We start from the raw sequence: 23,078 nt of genomic DNA, 5'->3' as shown, positions 1-23,078 counted from the left end.
GCCAGTTTGTATGCTTAAAGCCTGAGACTGGCAGTTGATGCAGGTGGCCCGAACACCTGCCATAGGATTCTAATTGCTTAACGGCTCTATTGTGATGTCATCAGCCCATGTTAAGTCTATGGGGAAATTTTGACTAGTTTTTAATTAATAGTTTAAAAAGTATAAAAGTTACAAAGTTGAAAAATACAAAGCCCACATGTCCTAAGTAAGACCTACGTAACATAGTTTGAATGAAGTTTCTACGTTAAACGGTTTAAGCTGCATTAACTGCGTTAGAAGAAGAAGAAGAAGAAGAAGAAGAAGAAGAAAAAGCCTTGGAATAACAGTACAGTGCATTTTCATGCACTGTAATAAGAAGAAGAAGCCTAGGAAGAACAGTACAGTGCATTTTCATGCACTGTAATAAGAAGAAGCCTAGGAAGAACAGTACAGTGCATTTTCATGCACTGTAATAAGAAGCCTAGGAAGAACAGTACAGTGCATTTTCATGCACTGTAACTAGAAAAGCATTTCCTGAAGGAAATACAGTGCATGAAAATGCAAAAATGCAAAGATGTGAAATTGAATTCAGATGTAAAGTAAGAGATTCAATTTATATAGTTCATGCACCACAATGAGGGAGTTAGAGAGAGAGAGAAATCTAGTTTTAACATCCAATGTCATTTTCCTTCATAAGGTATCAAATGAGATCAGTAAAAAATATATGGATTGTTTGTTTAATTGATTAATGCAATATATAATTTTAAAGGTTATGATTTGTAGACAAACTTCTATTTCAAATTGTCAGCGTGTCAGCTAGTTGGGGTTGATTGGACAGCCCTTAAAAGATGGCGTTAGTTCAGTGCCTTTTGAGCCCGCCAGCATTGGTTGTGTGAGAGCCATGGATGGCTGTGTGTAGTGTGTATGTTTTATGTTGGGTCTTGTCCTCAGCTGCTGTCATGCTGTGAGATCTTGACCTGCTCATTTTAAAGGTACTACAGTGGTAGTGTGTGCTGAGTGCCGCAACTACTCTCCCAGTGGGGAGATTGAGTGACTATGATGTAGCACATCCTGGCCTAGTGTGGCAAAAAGGCTCCTCGCGGGGAGTTTGTGTGGCCATTTTATAGCCTGGATGGCTTGTTTGTTTGTTGATTGTTACGGTATGTGTACATTGTCATGGGCCAAGCCTACAATTACCTTAGCTTGGTTATTGTCCGTTTGAACTTTTATTTTTTTAACTTTTATGCTTGTCCCACTACATTATCAACATGATTACATTAAATTGGTTGTTCATACAGTGTTCTATTAGCATACTGCATATTTACCTATTATGTTGTATTGCACCTCTGGACTGTCATCTAGTTGGCAAGTTTCGTTGCAATTAAATGCTATGTCGATTCTAAAAAAACAAGAATTGCCCTTAATAATGCCGAAAAGCAAAAGTTACTTTATTAGTTTTCCCAGGGAGAAATTTGACCTGGTCAGGAAAATTGCTGCAATAAATGCTAAACAGATACACAACCAGCACACAAAAGAAAAAAAAAAAAAAACGTTATAAAGGGAAAATGTTCAGTAAACATTTGGGCTACTCAAAATGTGCTGTGTAAATTGCCATCCTTCATGCTTTCTTCTATTCTACCATACAAACTTGTTACAAATTTTCATAAACATCCATGCATTCAGTCTTACAAATACCTTCATTTATCCATTCATATATATTCATATATTCAATCATAGATATGTATTAATTCCTGTATTCATAACCATACATACATTGTCAGTCATAAACATACATTCATTCATACATTCATTGACATACATTCACCGAAAGGGAGAAATGAGTGTTTATACCTGTTATATTTGCACAAAGGAACCCTGTAATGTCTAACAATAAATCTTTAGTAGTGAGTCTGAGACACTCAAGAAGATATTTGCAAGTAAAAAGGCTTTATTGAGCTTGACTATCAATTAAAATCGTGCCAGTATGTTTTGGTCAAAGAACAATCTTTTAACAATAAAAGATTAACAATATTTTAGTTAACTCTGCATAATATACTTTGTGTAACTTGTTTAATGTTGATCTGTATTTGTCAGCTCCACTATAAAGGCACAACTCTTCCATGAATACCTCCTCTCCTTGTGCTTTTGACAACCTCACACACCGTAGTCTTCTCTTCATTGTAGTTTAAATTTTGTTTTAATGCTGTAGTTATAACTGCTGTTTAAAAGTTTAAATGTTACAATTCTTGAATGTTAATAACTTAAATGTTATTATATTGTTGTAGTTATAGCTCTGTATCTTAAATGTTTAAATGCTTCAATGTTAATAGCTTAAATGTTATTCTATTGCTATAAGTCGCTTTGGACAAATGCATCTGCCAAATTAATGAATGTTATCATACTTCTTGACACACCATGCACATCGATATTTCATACATTGTGTCTAACCTAATTCTGAAGCTGATATAATGGATTGGAGGAATGTAAAATTAGCTGATGTATTTAAATTAATGAAGAATACAGAAAACAGGATCATGATAACTGTAATATGTTTGTAGAACACCTGAATGGGCACAGTGCTGAGGATCAGAGATGAAGATGTTATCCAACAATGTGTTCTTCTCAGTGGTGGAGGTAGTAATGAGATTTGTGAATCCTTTTGACTGGAACAACTCATAGATTGGCTTCCTTCCATTGGTCAACATGTCCTCATTAAAATCCCCACAGACTATAACTGGACTATCAGCAATAACATGTAAAGACTCCAGTAGATGGCAGAGATTTGGCAAAAATAGGTTTGTGTTGTAATCCGGCGGTCTGTAAATCACTGCAATTAATAGTGGAACTGGAGCAACAACTTTCAATACCAGGAATTCGAGATCAGTCACACCCTGTATGTATGGCACGTGATAGGCTAGAACATGGCTTTTTACAAACATAGCAACTCCCCCACCATTTTTCTGTGCAAAATGTGAAAGAGTAGTGTATGACACATGTCTATTGCGCTTATACATTTGATAGTTCTCCAATTGGATATTTTCTGGGACAAATGTGCCAAAAAGGTGTGTTTCAGTAAAGCACAAAATATCTGCGAGGCACAGTTCATGATGTCTCTTCACGTCATCGATGTGGGCTGACAGTCCTTCAGTGTTGTGATGGACCAGTGTTAAAGATGGTGATCTCAGAGTGGGGAGGCAGTGAAGAAGGGGCATGGCGTTTCCAAAGTCAACTTTTTGCATACTGTCCACAGAAACCGTGACTTCTGGATCAGCATATATTTGGTTTTCATCAAAATCAACTATGCGTAGACCATGTAGTGAGGTCGTTCTGCTGAGAGCAACGTATGCCATACCAGGTTCAAATATGCGCTGCAACGAGACCACTGCAGAAACTGTCGTCATGCCTTGACATTTGTGTATGGTACAACCAAAGGCTAGAGTAATTGGAAATTGGTGACGAACCACACCCTTTTTACTAAGAGGTTCCTCTACTCTTTCAATGTACACCAAATTGTCCGGTCCTTCTGGTCCTTTATTGCGATGTCTTTGCCCTGCATTGGGACTGTCCAATTCAACACCAAGCATTTTTACAAGTGATCTGCCATCTTGGTCGTGATAAACAATTTTACCAATCTTTCCAAATGAACCATTCACCAGTCCATCTTCCACATCTATGTTTCTCATGAGCATCACACGGGCACCGTTAGCAACTTGTAGTCTGTCTGGTAAATCCCCTTTACGTCCTTCAAAAGGTGCTCTCTGCCTTTCCATCCGACCAGTTTGTAGATCTTTCTTATAGTCATGTGCATCAATGTTGACCAGTTCAGAGTATAGAGCAGATATTGTGTTTGCATTGTGTTGGTTTACTTGTTTATTTGTAGCAAAAACATGCAGAATGTATTTGGGACATTCAACTTGACATATGGCCTGGCCAAGTAGAGCTCTGTCTGCTTCAGATAATGCCTCTCCTTTGCGTTTCACCCTTATCCTGTTGAGCAGCTCAGCAAATGGCACATCATCTTTCTGGCGCATGATTTCTGTGAGAGTGACTACTTGGAATCGATCTTTCCAGATATCAAGAACATGATCCTCAAACACACAGAGAGGTTTGGCTTTACCAGGGGGACTTATCTGGTTGAAATCACCACAGGCCAGGATTGAGACTCCGCCAAAGGGTTTCTTGCTGCCTTTGATTTCTTGCAGTCTCCAATTGACATATGCAAAGAGTGATTTTGAAATCATGGACACTTCATCAATGACAATTATTTCAACATTGGACAAGGTTGCTCTCACTTCATCTAGACGGTTTCCAAGGCACTGGTAAGGTGGTTTAAGGCTTCTTGGCAGTTTCAGGACAGAATGCAGTGTCTTGCCAGATATGTTAAAAGCTGCTGTGCCGGTAAATGCTGTAAGAAGGACAGTGGGCATGGACATGTCTCTTTCCTCTGTGATGCGGGGTAACTTGCGGAGTATCTTTGATGCCTCTGTGTAGATGCATTTGATAAGGTGAGATTTGCCAGTTCCAGCTCCACCAGTGACAAAGTAAAAAAACTGATCGGCACTCTGTCCACACACTCGTCTCATGCACCACTTACGCACTGTATAGAATATAGATGCCTGCGTTTGATTTAGATTTTGATACATGTTACGGACTACAGTAGGGTCTATTTGAGGAGCCTCAAACATTGGTGCTGCACTTCCTCTGTCTGTGGTCCTTGAGCTATATTCAGGAATGTCATCCCGTTCATTCATTTCGTCTGGATTTATTTCCTCACGCTCAGAAATGCACTCAAGCCGAAGAAGCTCTGTCTCAGGTGCAAGTGTTGTCCATGCATCCTCCATAGGTCCATTTTCTTCTATGTTCTCAATAGCTTTCTCTATTGCATCACTGTTCTTTTCAAATTGTGACCTGTTCTCCTTGACAACAGAAACTACTCTGTCATTATAGTCTCTTCCAGGAAGACGTATAGAACCCGATGTGTAAAATGACTCATATGTTGGAAAACCTCTGGGTTTCAGCTGTGAATCTGAACGATAAGGGAGGTACACTTTGAGCAATGTGCCATAGAATTTCTCTGGAGCTTTTTGCTCAGAAAATCGGGCGTATCTGATAATGGCAGGCTTTCCTTTCGTTCGCTTCTGAATGAAGCCCATTTCATTTTGAAGTGGCAAAACCTTTTTTCCTTGTTTCTGCCTTCCATACACAACTCTATAAGTGGAAGCAAACTCTGCCATAAACATTGTCGCAAACTCTGGTGTATCTGGTCTGTTTTTGTATTTGTCTGCCATTCCGGACATCCAAACATTCTCTGAATCAGGGATTCTGTCATTCAGGTACCTTAAAGGGACGCTCATTTTCAAAGCATTGTCATCAGTGGGTATAAATATCACGTTTCGAGAGCAAGACTTCAGTTTCAAGCTACAGACTCGTGCAACAGCCTCTTGAACACTAACCTCTCTGTTTTTGGAGTATGCTTGCATGATTTGTTTCATTTCCTCACAGTCAGAGGTATTGGATTGAGAAGTATCAGAGACAACTCTTTTCAAATACTCACTCATCTCATGTTCATCTTTGGAAATGTATGACAAGATGTACATCAGACAGGAATAAGGGTTCAGGATGAACTGAATATCAATGTTTGCATTCCAGGCCCTTAACAAATGTTCATTATAGCCATTAATCCAGCAGTCCTTTGGTTGACGTTTCATTACTAGCACACTGGACGTTGTTAATGAACTGACACAGTTTAGGTATTCCTCATAGCCTAAGTTGCATTGGGCAAGTAGCTGTGGGATGCTTTCAAATGATGCTGTTGGATTATTCAGCAATTCCCATAAAGGCCTCAGCTTAGTTTTGGCGTCTTCAGGTGACATGGAAGAGCGGTCATGATCAGATTCATTGTCAGATTCGTCCGTGAGCTCTGCTGGCATTGGGCGTGTTATAAATGTGCTGTCGACAGGCTGTTTCGGAAATCCAAACCGACAATGCTTATTTCCTTTCTTACATGACTTGGAGTGCCTTTTGCTGTGGGTTTGCACCTCTGTCACTATTTTGAAAAGCTCAGGGTCTGTATTTGGGTCAGGCAGCTGACATGTTATGTACTTGTCCACAAATTCACACACTTTCTCATCTGGGTCCTCCTCAAATACAGGTGCGTTGTTACACCAAACCAACATATGTATATGAGGCGAACCTCTAGCTTGATACTCCACTCGGAAAAAAGTAGTCAATGACCTCACCGATGGGCTGTGCTGGTGACAAAAGTAGGTGTCTGAGAAGTGCATCAACACGCTTGTCAAACATGCGCATGGTGGTGACAGGGTTGCTACGTAGAATCTCACATTTTGATGCCCAATCGAGCTCAGAAAAGTCAACCTGCTCTCCTTGCTGTGCCTTTATTGTTTGTATTACCTCTGGCCATCTCATTTCAGCAGCACTAAATGTACAGAAGAATGTTGGGGTACCCAGCTGGCGAAGCATTGCAAAGAGGTCTCTGAGGGGTTTTTCCCAGTAGGCAGGTGTTCCTCTCAAAGGCTGCATGAATCGAGTGGCATCTCTGTTGCGTACCAGTTTTTCCACTTCACGTTTGTCTTGGAGCATTCTTGCAGTGATTTTGCGTCCATCTCTGGTCATAGGTTTTCCTTTACGCAGTTGAATAGACATAGAAGACTTTGCTAAATGCATTTCTGTGATAAATTGTGCGAAAAAAATATAATTGGAGTCGAGAGCAAAACGATTGTCAACACAAAAGAGACGTGCATTGAAATATCTGCTTGGTGATAATTTCATTGGTCTTTGTGTTTCATCCAAAGTGTTCATTCCAGTGGGGAACTGCACAGGGAAAGCCATTGCCTCTAGTTTAGGAACTCTGAAAAAACTCACTGGTCTGTTTCCTTCAGCTGGTGCCACAGTGAATATACCTTCACCAAATGTTATCATTTCCTGTGCAATATCAGCTGGCTGTAAGCATGAATCTATTGAGCATCCACCATTTTGCTGACTTGTGTCCTGCTCAGTGTCAAGTGTATCCTGGTTATCATGTAACTCATGGGTTTCATTATTAGACTGATTGCCTGCACTATTTATTTCTGAATGTCCTGGGTCAGTAATGTCAAACTCATCCACTGCATCAGTCTCCATTAGATCAACCTCTCCTGCAGCACTGATGTCATTTTCATCTGCCAAGCTATTTATTCCATCCCCAGAAGCTTGTGTTTCATTAGTTATGGTTATGTCCTTATACTCTGAATGCATCTCTTTCAGTTTTGATAAAGCACGTAATACTTTGGTCATGTCTACAGTTTGGAACTGGTAATGCCCTGTATAGTTCATTCTTCTTTTCAACTTCACTTTCAAAAGCTGTGACTGGCTGCTGGGTCTAGGCAAAGCGTTGACCGTTGCCTCAATCTCTGAAGCTACACAGACAATTCCACCATGTATTAATTTCTGCTGGCCTTTAGGAAGACTGATTATTTTTGCAAATGGTATGTACCGTGCTATGATGTGCCTTTCAAGTATATTAAGATTACTGAGCTCTGGAGGAATTGGTGATAGCTCTAACATATTGTTTACAGCAATGGCCGGCATTTTCCCCATCTTCAAGTTTTCATCACAGCTGTAACAAATCCACTCTGTTCTTTCATCTGGTGCACAACATGATTCAAGTGCACTGCACTGCTCGCTGCATGTATGTAGGCCTACATATTTGCCTGTTAAGCATCGATCAACCATGACTCGATTCTTTTTATAACATTCATGATTGCACTCTTTTACCTGATTATAAAACAAAGCTCTGTGACACACTGTGCAAACAAAAGTAGGGCCGTTCTGTACATCCATTCGAAAAGATGTGATGGCATCATGCAAAATGGTGCTTTCTGTTGGTGTTGACTGTTGTTCAACCTCTTGCTCAGATTGAAATCCAGACAGGCGTGTAAGATTACGATATTTACGCTGTATATGCAAAGTACAATGCATTTTGTGAATCATTCTGTTATTTAGGCCCACACCTGTGTTTTTCTTTTTTTGTAGAGAACGATAATGCCTGAATAAAGGGTCATTTCTGTATCTGTCAGTGAAGGTTTCCTTTGTTTTCTGCCCGTATTTAGGATCATTTGCATAGTGATGTTTCATGGTCAACTTCTTTCTTGAACGATAGGTTGGATCATTTGCATAGTGATGTTTCATGGTCAACTTCTTTCTTGAACTATAGGTTGGATCATTTGCATAGTGACGTTTCATGGTCAACTTCTTTCTTGAACTATAGATTGGATCATTTGCATAATGATGTTTCATGGTCAACCTCTGTCTTGAACGATAGGTTGGATCATTTGCATAGTGCTGTTTCATGGTCAACTTCTTTCTTGAACGATAGGTTGGATCATTTGCATAATGTTTCTGCATGTAAGCCTGTTTCCTCAATCTAAAACTCTCATTCATGTAACAGTCTCTGAGGTACGATTTCTTATTGTCTTGAATGCAGTGTGCATACCTCTTTCTTTCATATTCAATTTTTTTCATTCTATTCTGTTCATAATATTTTCGCTGTCTGATTCTGTTGTTCTCACTGCAGGACATATCCTTTTGTGCTTTGGCAGCTTTTCTGCGCCTGTGATTCTTATCACATTTATTAAGTGAATTCTCAGAAATGGCTGGAGCTGGGAACTCAGCAGTCCGAGCAGGTTGCACATTGTCAGTGTGGCTCTCTTGTTCATTATTACACTCAGATGTAAATAACACTGGCATTAACTCATAAACCCATTCATCAGATGATTCAAGTAATGTCCAGAATGCAAGCAGATGATCAATCACGTCACTCAAGCTGACAAAGGTCAACATCACAGCAGTGCCATTGTTTGCTGGAAATCCATGAGGTGTTCTTGAATGTGGATCAAAAACTCCATATTTATCATCATATTTAAACAAAGCTATTGTTGAGCTACCTACAGTTAGCAGTGCAAACTTTATATCATTTGACAAACAATGCAGTCTTTCAGAGAGCTGTAGGAAGTCCACACCATCAGGTCCATCTTGCCTTAGATAACCATACCGTGACGGGCACTTTTCAATATGATGCATCTGTCCATAGATTTCAACACTATCAGGTAATTCATCAAGAGCCAAGTGGTCGGGTGCTTCATTGCCTCTCACGCTCAACCTTACCAGTGCTTCACTGTACATCAAGTTACCTTTTTGCAAAACGTAGTCAAGATCATCACTGTTGAGCTCAGTTCTGTAATGGAGAGTTGCCAGAAATACCAGGGAATTGCAGGTGCACTGCTTGTTACTGTTGTTCCCATACCTTACATCACGTTGGCTATGAGTTGCTTGAACACATGTGATGGCTCTTTGCTCCATGTTCATGTGGAAAACACTAGTTAACTCATTTACCTGTTCTCTCTCATTCAAGTCACTCTGATGTGGTTCAACTTCAGAGAGGTCCAACTTACGCCAACGTCTCTTTTGAGCCTCTGAGCGACGGCCTTTCCTTGGCATGTTTCAAAATGCTACAATCTTCGCTTAATATAGTCTACTGGTCAAGTTTAGTTAAGTCTAATATGGGTTGTACAAATTATTGTTTATCAGATTATACAATAGCACTTACTGTTCTACTCACAGGTTACTTAATCAACTTAATCTGAGTATACAAAAACAGTTAGATGAGATTGAATGTTAATTAACTCAATATCCAAACACTAGTATTTATTTCAGTGGTTTATTACAATAAATAGTGGGCCCAAAAATGAAATTTTGGTAAGCAAAGAATTAAAACAAAATTCACCTTTCACCTTCACACACAATATTTACTTTAGTTTAATTATTGATTAAATTCTGAAATTATCCTCAATGTTATCTTAATGCGTATTTTGTTTATCAGTGGCAATTCTGAATATGGCACTGGAACTGCTAGGTAGAGGTAACACTTTATGACGCTGATGAAGAATGAGAGGAAGCTCTTGAGATGATCAGTTTTATGCTGAACTAGGATGGAATTTCGAAGTCCTCACACAGCTCAGATTCAGTCTTGCAGCACAGCCCAGGTCTAAAAGTAGGTATAACAGCAAAGACAACTTTGACAGGTATTATTGAAATATATAAATGTTTCACAGGTTTGTACAGCTCACAGTAATAGTTCTGTATGTGAATAGTTCACAGGTAGTTCTCAGTATGGTTCAGAGTCTTTATATAGTTCAGAGTATGTGCTGTCAGAAAGTGGTAAATTCTTGTAGGAAATATGTTTGTATGTTATGTTCTGTTGGTTCAGAGTCTCAATATCATTCAAAGTAGTATTCAGAAAATGATTCAGTTTCAAAATGGTTCAGAATATGATTCAAAGGGGGTTTCAGTCTCAAAATGGTTCAGAATTTAAAGGAGGTTTCAGTCTCAAAATGGTTCCAAATAGGATTCAAAGGATGTTTCAGTCTCAAAATGGTTCAGAGTTCAAAGGCGGTTTCAGTCTCAAAATGGTTCCGAATAGGATTCAAAGGAGGTTTCAGTCTCAAAATGGTTCAGAATTCAAAGGAGGTTTCAGTCTCAAAATGGTACAGAGTATAGTAGCAAGGTATGTGTGATCAGAAAGTGGTCAATTATGTATGAAATATGTCTGCAGGTATGTTTAGAGTGGGTTTGCTGGTTTAGAGTGATATTCAGTCTCAATATGATGCAGAGTAGTATTCAGAAAAGGATTCAGTTTCAAAGGCGGTTTCAATCTCAAAGGCGGTTTCAATATCAAAGGCAGTTTCAATATCAAAGGCGGTTTCAATCTCAAAGGCGGTTTCAATCAAAAGGGTTCAGAGTATAGCATGTGCAGTCAGATATGTTCTCAGCAAGTGTTTGGTTCTTGTAGTAGATATGTTTGCAGGTAGGCGTTAGTGGGTTCTGTTGTATATGATTGCAGTGCAGTGTAGTGCAGGGTGTGCAGACGATGACAGGCAGTGTCACAAGTGACACGCAGACACCACTCTGACAGGGCTGGTCTGGAACAAGCCTAAAAGGCAAACAAAGAAGGAAAAAAAACACACGTTAAACACTTCCAAAAATAAGCAGCAACACACACGGCAACATTGTTGCTTTCTCGGTTCTATCAATTTCAGCATCAGGTTGGTTTTAGTGATGTAGGATGAATTAAGTGAAGTGAGCAAAGAAAACTAATACAAAATTCAGCACAGCAGTATATTATGCAGAGCAGGAGCAGATTTTGTAAGCAGCTGAACATTAGATTATGTGATGGTTGATTGTTATGGTTATGTGATATGATGGTTACTATTAATAAAAAGAAAAGTAACCAAAAAAGTGTAAGCAAGCAGCATAGCTGGTCTAGCAGTAAAAATAATTAAAATGACATACCTGAAAAGTCTGTAGCACAGCAAGGGATGGGAGATGGGAGTCTTGGGAGTATTTCTGTGGCAAAGCCTAGCGCAGCACAAGGGAAGGTGGAGATGGTGGAAGTCTTTAAAAAGACAATTGCTTTCTGTTTTGAATAAAGAAAATTGTGTGAAACCGTGACCACTGCTATAACATTACAATGCAACACAATTATGTTAAATTAACAAAATGCGGCACAACCTCTCATCTGTGTGACCAAGTAGTACCTTTAGGTTAAATAACATGACATGTACTCGACACAAATATTAGGGGCACACTTAGAAATAAGTTTGTTTGCTGTAACATTATAATCAGAAAAGCATTGGGCCAGTATGTTGATAGGCTGAGATTTTCTAGATAGGTCTATTATTTTTCCGCCACCATAAAGTTAGAAAATATGTGATAGCATTGGATTCAGGGTAGATTTTTGTGTTAGATCACCCTGTTGTTCATTACCCATATGCCTATGGAGGTTCATATTACAGGCATGTTGGCAACATCTAGGCGGCCTTAGGTCATGTAACCTTAACGTCCTAGTTCAAGGCATACTGTCAAACGCTTCCGCGTTGGTCAATTGTTTCTCTGTGGAGAGGCGTTAACGTTAACGCCTTAATTTCGTTTGCGGTTTTGCGTTGTGGCCCTGATCTTTCTGTGTTGCTGCAGTGTTTTAGCATAAACTATTGATAGTTTCCAAATGTCAGACTTCACGAGTCAACTATACTACTACCTGACCAACTGTGGGGCATAGTTAATATACGTTGTTTTTCACAACACATACGTCGAATAAAAGTCATAATGAATGTCACACAAAGTACATGTCTAGTTAAAGTAGGCTAGATAATGGCTAGACCTGTTAGTTGGCTGCCAACTTCTAACTTGCTAACTTCATTCCAAGACAACGTAACGTTAGCGAGCAATGTATTCGATAGATAGATAGCATTGCTAGATATTCTAGATACTTTATTGACCCCCAAGGGATTCTAACTACGTTTCCATAATTTCCAAACGGCAGACTTCACTAGTCAACTAGCTATAACGTTACCCGACCAATTGTCGGACATAATTCATAGACGTTGTTTATGTGATAATAAATGTCACACAAAGTACATGTCTATTTGAAGTAAATGATAGCTAGGCATAACGTTAGTTAGCCACGTTAGCAGCCAAACTTTAGATAGCTTGCAATGTAACTTATCGATATAGAAGTCCTACGTCTCGATCATTTCCAAATGACAGACGTTGAGTCAGCTAACGTTATGGTACTACCCTACCAATTGTCGGAAACAATTCCTAAACATTGTTTTTGACAACATATACGTAGAATAAAAGTGATAAGATTAGAGTAATTAACGTGGTCGTTAACGTTAACGTTAGCTAGTCGCGTACCAGGCTCATTTAAGCTATCGATACAAAGAACGCTGTTAACCTTAACTTACCAAAATACCTATTCTGTTAACGTTAAGAGACTAAAACTTACGTGTGTGGTAATGTGAAAAGTCCCGTTAAGTTCAGGGCGAAGTTTTTGGGGCTCCAAACTTGACAGAGGCAACGAGACACTCAGTCAGCTCAGGTTCTAGCAGTACAACAAGAATGAGGCTGGAGTAGTTCTAGTCGTAGACGAGGGATTCCGATTCAAGCTGTCAAGCGCGAGACTGAGCGACGTCATTGACTGAAGAGCATGGGTAGGTTTGGTCAAGTCAGGTCACTTAATGCACAACAGAGTTGATCCAAAGTAAACAAAATAAACAAAATGGTAAAAAAAATAAACAACAATAATAATATCAATAATATTGGGATTAAAATAAAGTAAAATAAAATAAAACAATTGTCATCAATCAAAATGATGGTAGTTTAAATAGACAAAAAGAAAATTATAGAGGCCTAGTGTATTATACAATAATCAAATCAAATTGAAGGCTGGGCAGTTAAAATAAACAAGGAACATCAGTGTTCCCACAGATTTAAGCACAATTTAGTACAACCTGGAAAATCATTGTGTGGTGGTCAATGTTGATATTGTGGTGGGCCGCCACAAATAAGTCAATGTATGGGAAACACTGAACATTATCAGAGAATATTAAAGGCTAAGGAAAAAAGTGTGATCACACTTCTTAGTTCCAGTGAGTAATCTAGCAGCAGCATTATGAACCATTTGTAATCGCTATAGAGTTGGGCGAACCAAAATAAAGTGAGGTAGAATAGACAAGTCTTGATGTAATAAATGCATAATGAATGTGACTAGAGAGGGCTGAAGCAGAGCAAAATGTGACTAGAGAGGGCTGAAGCAGAGCACTTGATGCCAACTTTAAACACTCCAGCAGACATTTTGGAAATTAACATATTGTTATAGGCCTACTTATGATTAAAGTGTTGTTTAAGAATTGTAGGGGTAGATAGGGCGAATACGACATTAGCCTATCTGACTTTATCAAGCTGTCTACAGCCGCCCGAACTGGCAGATCTTGTCAGTCAAATGAGTTCATCTTGAATGTGCCCATTGACACTATGTTCCAACACAAAAAGGAAATAGTAAAAGATGTGAAGTGCCGCAGAAAATTACCCAAATGTCCCTCACTGGTCCAGAAAAGCAACTGTTGCATCAAAGAATTTATAACCACATGCTCTCATTGATTGTATGATTGCACTATTTGTGGTATGCAGGCATTGTACAACGGGGCCCCCATATCCAGTATTCACAGAATCATCACATATCCAGTTCATAACAACAATTAAATTATAGATATAGTCACCTACAAATGAAACTAGGGACGCTTGTTTTATTGAGCAGGTCTTACATAGAAGCCATAATAAGGCTGTATCTGTGTATTATTTAAAATTTTAGGCTATGGTATGTTTATTTTTTCTTCACACAGGATGTTAGTGTGCCGTGGGACATTTTAAGTGTCAAAAGTGAAAAGGTTGAAAAACATTGGTTTAAATGGTTAAATTATTTGCGAGGTAGATGAGGTTTAATGCAGTTGGAATGCCTGAACAGTTAAATAGGTGGATAGTTTAAATGGTTAAATTATTTGCTAGGTAGATGAGGTTTAATATAGTTGGTATGACTGAACTGGGTAGATGAGGTTTAATATAGTTGGAATGACTGAACAGTTAAATAGGTGGATAGTTAAAAAGGTTAAATTATTTGCTAGGTAGATGAGGTTTAATATAGTTGGAATGACTGAACAGTTAAATAGATGGATAGTTTAAAAGGTTAAATTATTTGCTAGGTAGATGAGGTTTAATATAGTTGGAATGACTGAACTAGGTAGATGAGGTTTAATATAGTTGGAATGACTGAACTAGGTAGATGAGGTTTAATATAGTTGGAATGACTGAACAGTTAAATAGGTGGATAGTTTAAATGGTTAAATTATTTGCTAGGTAGATGAGGTTTAATATAGTTGGTATGGCTGAACTGGGTAGATGAGGTTTAATATAGTTGGAATGACTGAACAGTTAAATAGGTGGATAGTTTAAATGGTTAAATGATTTGCTAGGTAAATGAGGTTTAATATAGTTGGAATGACTGAACAGTTAAATAGGTGGATAGTTTAAAAGGTTAAATTATTTGCTAGGTAGAAGAGGTTTAATATAGTTGGAATGACTGAACTAGATAGATGAGGTTTAATATAGTTGGAATGACTGAACAGTTAAATAGATGGATAGGTTAAAAGGTTAAATTATTTGCTAGGTAGATGAGGTTTAATATAGTTGGAATGACTGAACAGTTAAATAGGTGGATAGTTTAAAAGGTTAAATTATTTGCTAGGTAGATGAGGTTTAATATAGTTGGAATGACTGAACTAGGTAGATGAGGTTTAATATAGTTGGAATGACTGAACAGTTAAATAGGTGGATAGTTTAAATGGTTAAATGATTTGCTAGGTAAATGAGGTTTAATATAGTTGTAATGACTGAACAGTTAAATAGGTGGATAGTTTAAATGGTTAAATTATGTTGTGGACAGAGGAAACAGTTGAACAAGATGTGTAGCCTAGTCTTATTAAGAGAATGAGACTGTATGCCTAAAAAAACTGACAGTTGATGCAGGTGGCCGGAACACCTGGCCCAGGATTCTAATTGCTTAAGTGCTCTATTATGATGTCATCAGCCAATGTTAAGTCTATGGGGAAATTTTGAGTAGTTTTTAATTAATAGTTTAAAAAGTATAAAAGTTACAAAGCTGCATTAACTACGTTAGAAGAAGAAGAATAAGAAGAAGAACTAGAAAAGCATTTCCTGAAGGAAATACAGTGCATGAAAATGCAAAAATATGATGTAAAATATCATACAGAGTAAAAACAAACTATATTGGTTGCTAGGTAGATGAGGTTTAATATAGTTGGAATGACTGAACAGTTAAATGAGTGGATAGTTTAAATGGTTAAATTATTTAGGTAGATAGTTGACGATAACTGACACTTGGAATGGCTCTAATGTTTGCTAGCAGTTATGCTAACTATATTAACAAAGATAATAATGCTAACCAAGTTACTATGCTAACTAGCATGCTAACAATGTTAAAATGCTAAGTATGCTAACCATGTGACTTAGCTAACTTAGTTAATCATTTTTAGCAGTTATGCTAACTATGCTAACTAACATGCTAACAATGTTACTTAGCTGACTTAGCTCATCATTTTAAGCAGTTTTGCTAAAAATGCTAACTAGCATGCTAACATGCTAGCATGCTAACTACGCTAACCATATGCCTTAGCTAACTTAGCTAATCATTTTTAGTAGTTTTGCTAAAAATGCTAACTAGCATGCTAACATGCTAGCATGCTAACTATGCTAACCATGTGACTTAGCTAACTTAGCTAACTAGCTACAGTGGGTAGGAGTCATAGTTGATGACAAGTAACAGTTACAATGGCTGAACAGTTAAAAAGTTCAGTAGTTTAAAGGGTTGAATTGTTTAACAGTGAAATATTGTAGTGATGACTTTTATTTTGAAACAGTTTTTGGCAGAGGAAGCAGTTGAACAGGATGTGTAGTCTTAATAGGGCCAGTTTGTATGCTTAAAGCCTGAGACTGGCAGTTGATCCAGGTGGCCCGAACACCTGCCATAGGATTCTAATTGCTTAACGGCCGTATTGTGATGTCATAATCATAATGTTAAGTCAATGGGGAAATTTTGATTAGTTTTTAATTAATAGTTTAAAAAGTATAAAAGTTACAAAGCTGAAAAATACATAGCAGCCATGTCCTAAGTAAGACCTACGCAACATAGTTTGAATGAAGTTTCTACGTTAAACGGTTGAAGCTGCATTAACTGCGTTAGAAGAAGAAAAATAACTAGAAAAGCATTTCCTGAAGGAAATACAGTGCATGAAAATGCAAAAATATGATGTAAAATATCATACAGAGTAAAAACAAACTATATTGGTTGCTAAGTAGATGAGGTTTAATATAGTTGGAATGACTGAACAGTTAAATAGGTGGATAGTTTAAATGTTAACTATGCTAACTAGCATGCTAACATGCTAGCATGCTAACTAGTTTAAAGGGTTAAATTGTTTAACAGTAAAATATTATAGTGAGGACTTTTATTTTGAAACAGTTTTTGGCAGAGGAAGCAGTTGAACAGGATGTGTAGTCTTAATAGGGCCAGTTTGTATGCTTAAAGCCTGAGACTGGCAGTTGGTCCAGGTGGCCTGAACACCTGCCATAGGATTCTAATTGCTTAACGGCTCTATTGTGATGTCATCAGCCCATGTTAAGTCTATGGGGAAATTTTGAACAGTTTTTAATTAATAGTTTAAAAAGTATAAAAGTTACAAAGCTGAAAAATACATAGCACCCATGTCCTAAGTAAGACCTACGTAACATAGTTTGAATGAAGTTTCTACGTTAAACGGTTGAAGCTGCATTAAATGCGTTAGAAGAAGAATAAGAAGAAGCCTAGGAAGAACAGTACAGTGCATTTTCATGCACTGTAATAAGAAGAAGCCTAGGAAGAACAGTACAGTGCATTTTCATGCACTGTAACTAGAAAAGCATTTCCTGAAGGAAATGCAGTGCATGAAAATGCAAAAAATGTGATGTAAAATATCATACAGAGTAAAAACAAATAATGCAGATATAGTTACAATAGTGTTGCTAGGGTACATATGTTGGTTATTATGCCAAATTAAGTGGTTGCTATGCTGGTTGCTTCGGTAATCCTTTTGGTTGCTATGGTGGTTGCTAGGTTGAAGTTGTGGTGGTTGCTAGGCTGTTGCTAGGGTATTTGACATGGTTGCTAGGCTGTTGCTAGGATATTTGACATGGTTACTAGGCTGTTGCTAGGGTATTTGACATGATTGCTAGGCTGTTGCTAGGGTAGTTATGGTGGTTGTTATGCTGTTGCTAGGGTACTTGTGATGGTTGCTATGCTGGTTGCTAGGTTAAACTCATTGGTTGCTATATTGGTTGCTAGGTTGTAACTGTGGAAGTGGTTGCTAGAATGTTGCTAGGGTATTTGACATGGTTGCTATGCTGTTGCTAGGGTACTTGAGGTGGTTGCTAGGCTGTTGCTAGGTCAGTTGTGGTGGTTGCTATGCTGGTTGCTAGGTTAAACTCATTGGTTGCTATGTTGGTTGCTAGGTTGTAACTGTATAAGTGGTTGCTAGGCTGTTGCTAGGGTATTTGACATGGTTGCTAGTCTGTTGCTAGGGTACTTGAGGTGGTTTCTAGGCTGTTGCTAGGTTAGTTGTGGTGGTTGCTATGCTGGTTGCTAGGTTAAACTCATTGGTTGCTAGGTTGTAACTGTGGAAGTGGTTGCTAGGCTGTTACTAGGGTATTTGACTTGGTTGCTATATTGGTTGCTAGGTAGATGAGGTTTAATAGTTGGAATGACTAAACAGTTAAATAGGTGGATAGTTTAAATCAGTGTTTTTCAACCACTGTGCCGGGGCACACTAGTGTGCCGTGAGAGATCATCAGGTGTGCCGCAGAAAATTACCCAAATGCCACTCACTGGTCCAGAAAAGCAACTGTTGCATCAAAGAATTTATAACCACATGCCCTCATTGATTGTATGATTGCACTATTTGTGGTATGCAGGCATTGTACAACTGGGCCCCCATATCCAGTATTCACAGAATCATCACATTTCCAGTTCATAACAACAATTAAATTATAGATATAGTCACCTACAAATGAAACAGAGGGCGCTTGTTTTATTGAGCAGGTCTTGCATAGAAGCCATAATAAAGCCATATCTGTGTATTATTTTAAATTTTAGGCTATGGTATGTTTATTTTTTCTTCACACAGGATGTTAGTGTGCCGTGGGACATTTTAAGTGTCAAAAGTGAATAGGTTGAAAAACACTGGTTTAAATGGTTAATTATTTGCGAGGTAGGTGAGGTTTAATGTAGTTGGAATGCCTGAACAGTTAAATAGGTGGATAGTTTAAATGGTTAAATTATTTGAAAGGTAGATGAGGTTTAATATAGTTGGAATGACTGAACAGTTAAATAGGTGGATAGTTTAAAAGGTTAAATTATTTGCTAGGTAGATGAGGTTTAATATAGTTGGAATGACTGAACTAGGTAGATGAGGTTTAATATAGTTGGAATGACTGAACAGTTAAATAGGTGGATAGTTTAAAAGGTTAAATGATTTGCTAGGTAAATGAGGTTTAATATAGTTGGAATGACTGAACAGTTAGATAGGTGGATAGTTTAAATGGTTAAATTATGTTGTGGACAGAGGAAACAGTTGAACAAGATGTGTAGTCTTATTAAGAGAATGAGACTGTATGCTTAAAGCCTGAGAAACTGACAGTTGATGCAAGTGGCCGGAACACCTGGCCTAGGATTCTAATTACAGTGCATGAAAATGCACTGTACTGTTATTCCAAGGCATTTTATTATTACAGTGCATGAAAATGCACTGTACTGTTCTTCCTAGGCATTTTATTATTACAGTGCATGAAAATGCACTGTACTGTTATTCCAAGGCATTTTATTATTACAGTGCATGAAAATGCACTGTACTGTTCTTCCTAGGCTTCTTATTCTTATTCTTCCGCTAACGCATTTAATGCAGCTTCAACCGTTTAACGTAGAAACTTCATTCAAACTATGTTATGTAGGTCTTACTTAGGACATGGGTGCTATGTATTTTTCAGCTTTGTAACTTTTATACTTTTTAAACTATTAATTAAAAACTAATCAAAATTTCCCCATTGACTTAACATTATGATTATGACATCACAATACGGCGGTTAAGCAATTAGAATCCTATGGCAGGTGTTCGGGCCACCTGGATCAACTGCCAGTCTCAGGCTTTAAGCATACAAACTGGCCCTATTAAGACTACACATCCTGTTCAACTGCTTCCTCTGCCAAAAACTGTTTCAAAATAAAAGTCCTCACTACAATATTTCACTGTTAAACAATTTAACCCTTTAAACTACTGAACTTTTTAACTGTTCAGCCATTGTAACTATTACTTGTCATCAACTATGACTCCTACCCACTGTAGCTAGTTGGCATGGTTAGCATAGTTAGCATGTTAGCATTGTTAGCTTTTTTAGCAAAACTGCTAAAAATGATTAGCTAAGTTAGCTAAGTAACATGGTTAACATAGTTAGCATGTTAGCGTGCTAGTTACAATAGTTAGCATACCTACTAAAAACGATTAGCTAAGTTAGCTAAGTCACATGGTAAGCATACTTAACATGTTAGCATGCTAGTTAGCATAGTTAGCATACCTACTAAAAATGATTAGCTAGGTTAGCTAAGTCACATGGTTAACATAATACTAGTTAGCATAACTACTAAAAATGAAAACATTAGCTAAGTTAACTAAGTTAAGTAACTTGGTTAACATTATTATCTTTGATAATATAGTTAGCATAACTGTTAGCAAACATTAGAGCCATTCTAACTGTCAGTTATCGTCAACTATCTACCTAAATAATTTAACCATTTAAACTATCCACCTATGCACTGTAAAAAGAAGCCTAGGAAGAACAGTACAGTGCATTTTGTACACTGTAATTATTGGCCTTTTGTTTTGCTTTAGTTGTTTGTGTTTTTTTTGAGGGGGGGGGGGGCGCCAATATTGTTGTTGCATACCCCTCAAAAATCGGTAGCTGCGCCCCTGTTTATCCTATCAGCTGTTCTGGTGGAAGCGCGACCACAGTGCAACCACTGCTCACTAGAGGAAGTGTCTCCCCTGCTGGCGTGGGGGCGTAACGGTTGGACTTAGTGGTTTATTGAAGTGACCCTGCTGTGGTAGCCTAAAAAATCTAGACGCGCCCCTTGCTGCCAGGGCTAGTCTAGCAACTCTCCGTTGGCTTGTGAGCTCCATAAATCGAAACTCAATCAGGCCAATGAAGTATAAGTATATATACTTTTTTGATCCCGTGAGGGAAATTTGGTCTCTGCATTTAACCCAATCGGTGAATTAGTGAAACACACACAGTGTACACACAGTGAGGTGAAGCACACACTAATCCCGGCGCAGTGAGCTGCCTGCTACAATGGCGGCGCTCGGGGAGCCGTTTTGCATATATTTTTGTTGAATAAAGATAGTGATAAAGACAATCATTTATATATTTGCCTTTGAAATTCTCATTGTGTTGGTGTGAAGGGAAAATCTGAATCTAAACTCTATCGACTGTTTTAAGTCAGGTTACATTATTGGAGCTTGCAGGGAACAGACATGTCATACCCAGCATCATTTCTGCCTGTTGAGCGTATTACTGGGAGTTGTTTAAGCAAGACCAAAGGCCACAGTCATGCCAGCATGCACAGTTCACTCCTCCTGCTACCCTGATTTGCATTTGTATAGCTCACAGCATTTTCATTTACATGTTAAAGCCTCCCCTAGAATTAGGAGTTGGGGGGTCATGGGCGGACGACTGCCAAGCAAGGCCCACGTCAATTTCTGACAATTCATGGCAGTTGACTGCAAACTGCCGCGAACAGCCATTAACCTGAACTTCCACGACAATCTACAGTGCCGCATACTGACGAAAATCACACTTCATGCAGTGTTTGCGATGAACGCGGCAGCCGTCTCCCCACTATCCCATCTAATACTGCAGTTCTTTTTGGAGATCTTGTGAAAAAAGCGGAGAAACCACCAAGATCTGAGAAGAAGACACGCACTGAGGATGCTGCTGACGCAGCCTTTTCCATCACCAGGTTCAATTGATGTGCATAGCAATGTACAAAATGTGAATTAGGGTACATCCATCAATGGATTTAAAACAGAAAAATCGTTCTTGCACAGTGTTAGCAGAGTCTATGTAGCGAAACACTACAACTATTTGGCAGTGGGTGGACACGTCTGTAGTCTCGTCTGTTTGCACAGAGAAGAACTCCGCATTTTTCAAATCAGTTATGATATGATCCTGCATTACATCCAACATGCAATCCAGTAACTCATTTTGAATGGTCTTGGAAGTACATTTGAACACGGTCACAGTTTCTAAGTGTTTGTGCATTATACTTTCTAACAATGCAACCAGATCCACAAGACCTCTGAAAATACCAGGATTGCTAGGTGCTTCAGTCTCGTCGTGCCCCCTAAGCGCTAGCTCAAACGCACCACAGAACGTATGCAGGTTATCACATTGGAAAGAATGTTCCCACTTCTTTGTTGTGATTTCGTACACTTACACTGTAGCCCTCATCGAGTTATGCTGCAATATTAGCTTTCCCCAGCATGGCTAATTTCATAGCACAACTCAGATGTGACCTACTAGCCTCATGTTTTTTGCCTTCTCTGAAAAATGTTTCATGTCACACACACCTGCACTACTCCAAACATCCCCTTGTCCCCCAGAAGATCGGAAAAGCAGGCATGGAAAACAGAACATTTATTGCGTTCAGGACAACCAGAGAGCCAGGGCTTCTTATCATACCACAAACGTGAAAATGTCCGATTAAATGACCGACCCTTGTCCTTTGTTTGTTGGACGATGTTAATGTCGGGCTGATCAGGTCCTAGGTCTTTGAAAGCTAATTTAACTCTAATCTCAAGTCTTTCGAATGAGTTCTTTAAGAGAAACTCCACACTATTGCATACACGCTGCTCACTCGCCATTTTTCAACGGTCTGTCTGACATCACAAACTTCGTGCGGACTAATACAGTAGGCTACATATAGGGAGGGAAAGTAATCTCATCGCCATCTAGTGGTTGCGTTCCTAGAGTTTAGCGGAGTGGATGGGATTTTTTTTTTAGAAAAAATATATCTCGGTGCACATTGGGATCTTAATTTAATGCCTTCCATATGTTGCCACTGGGGTCACCTCTATTGCTTCAAGTGGTCATACCTTATTTTAAGGATCAGTTGAATTGTTTTGAGTTTTTGTCGTAACATGGTGATAAGGAACTACAGCTGCATGTGACGTCACATGTTTGGGCGCTTAATCTCTAACTTCTTAACTCTCAAAAAGAATTTCAAGTTTTTGCCTGAAATTGCACTGTGCCTATTTACAAGGCCATTGTTCCCACCTCTTCTGGGGCCTACTATCAAATGTTGGACCTCTATAGAAAGCTGAGAACCTCTAGTTTTCGTAGGAAACAGTCACAATAAATGTGTGATGTACTCACAAAGAGTTACAGAGGCTAGAATATAGTTTTTTCTTTCTGCCGGATTACAGCACCAGGTCTTGTGAAGTTGTGTGCAAAAGTAGATCAATATAGAATGAAAATATGAGTGCTTTAGACTATTATTTGCCAAGGTATGCCCATGCGTTTTGTAAAATGCCTATGGATACTCCCCA

The 23,078-nt window shown here is 38.5% G+C and overlaps 2 long non-coding RNA genes across 2 annotated transcripts; both read right to left on the bottom strand.

The window, feature by feature from the left end:
- Positions 1–5,777: 5,777 nt before the first annotated feature.
- On the bottom strand, positions 5,778–22,358 carry LOC121688475. The gene is made up of 3 exons (XR_006024595.1): positions 21,451–22,358; positions 21,253–21,258; positions 5,778–5,788 (listed from the first exon to the last, which is right to left on the bottom strand). It is a non-coding gene; the product is annotated as an uncharacterized LOC121688475 (long non-coding RNA).
- On the bottom strand, positions 9,777–13,133 carry LOC121688466. Its single transcript, XR_006024586.1, has 3 exons — positions 12,821–13,133; positions 11,326–11,449; positions 9,777–10,966 (listed from the first exon to the last, which is right to left on the bottom strand). It is a non-coding gene; the product is annotated as an uncharacterized LOC121688466 (long non-coding RNA).
- Positions 22,359–23,078: the final 720 nt, after the last annotated feature.

This window comes from Alosa sapidissima, chromosome 17 (assembly GCF_018492685.1).
Source record: "Alosa sapidissima isolate fAloSap1 chromosome 17, fAloSap1.pri, whole genome shotgun sequence".
Classification (NCBI taxonomy): domain Eukaryota; kingdom Metazoa; phylum Chordata; class Actinopteri; order Clupeiformes; family Clupeidae; genus Alosa; species Alosa sapidissima.
The sequence above is the reverse complement of the archived record's forward strand: the minus strand, read 5'-3'. Positions and strand labels throughout refer to the sequence as shown.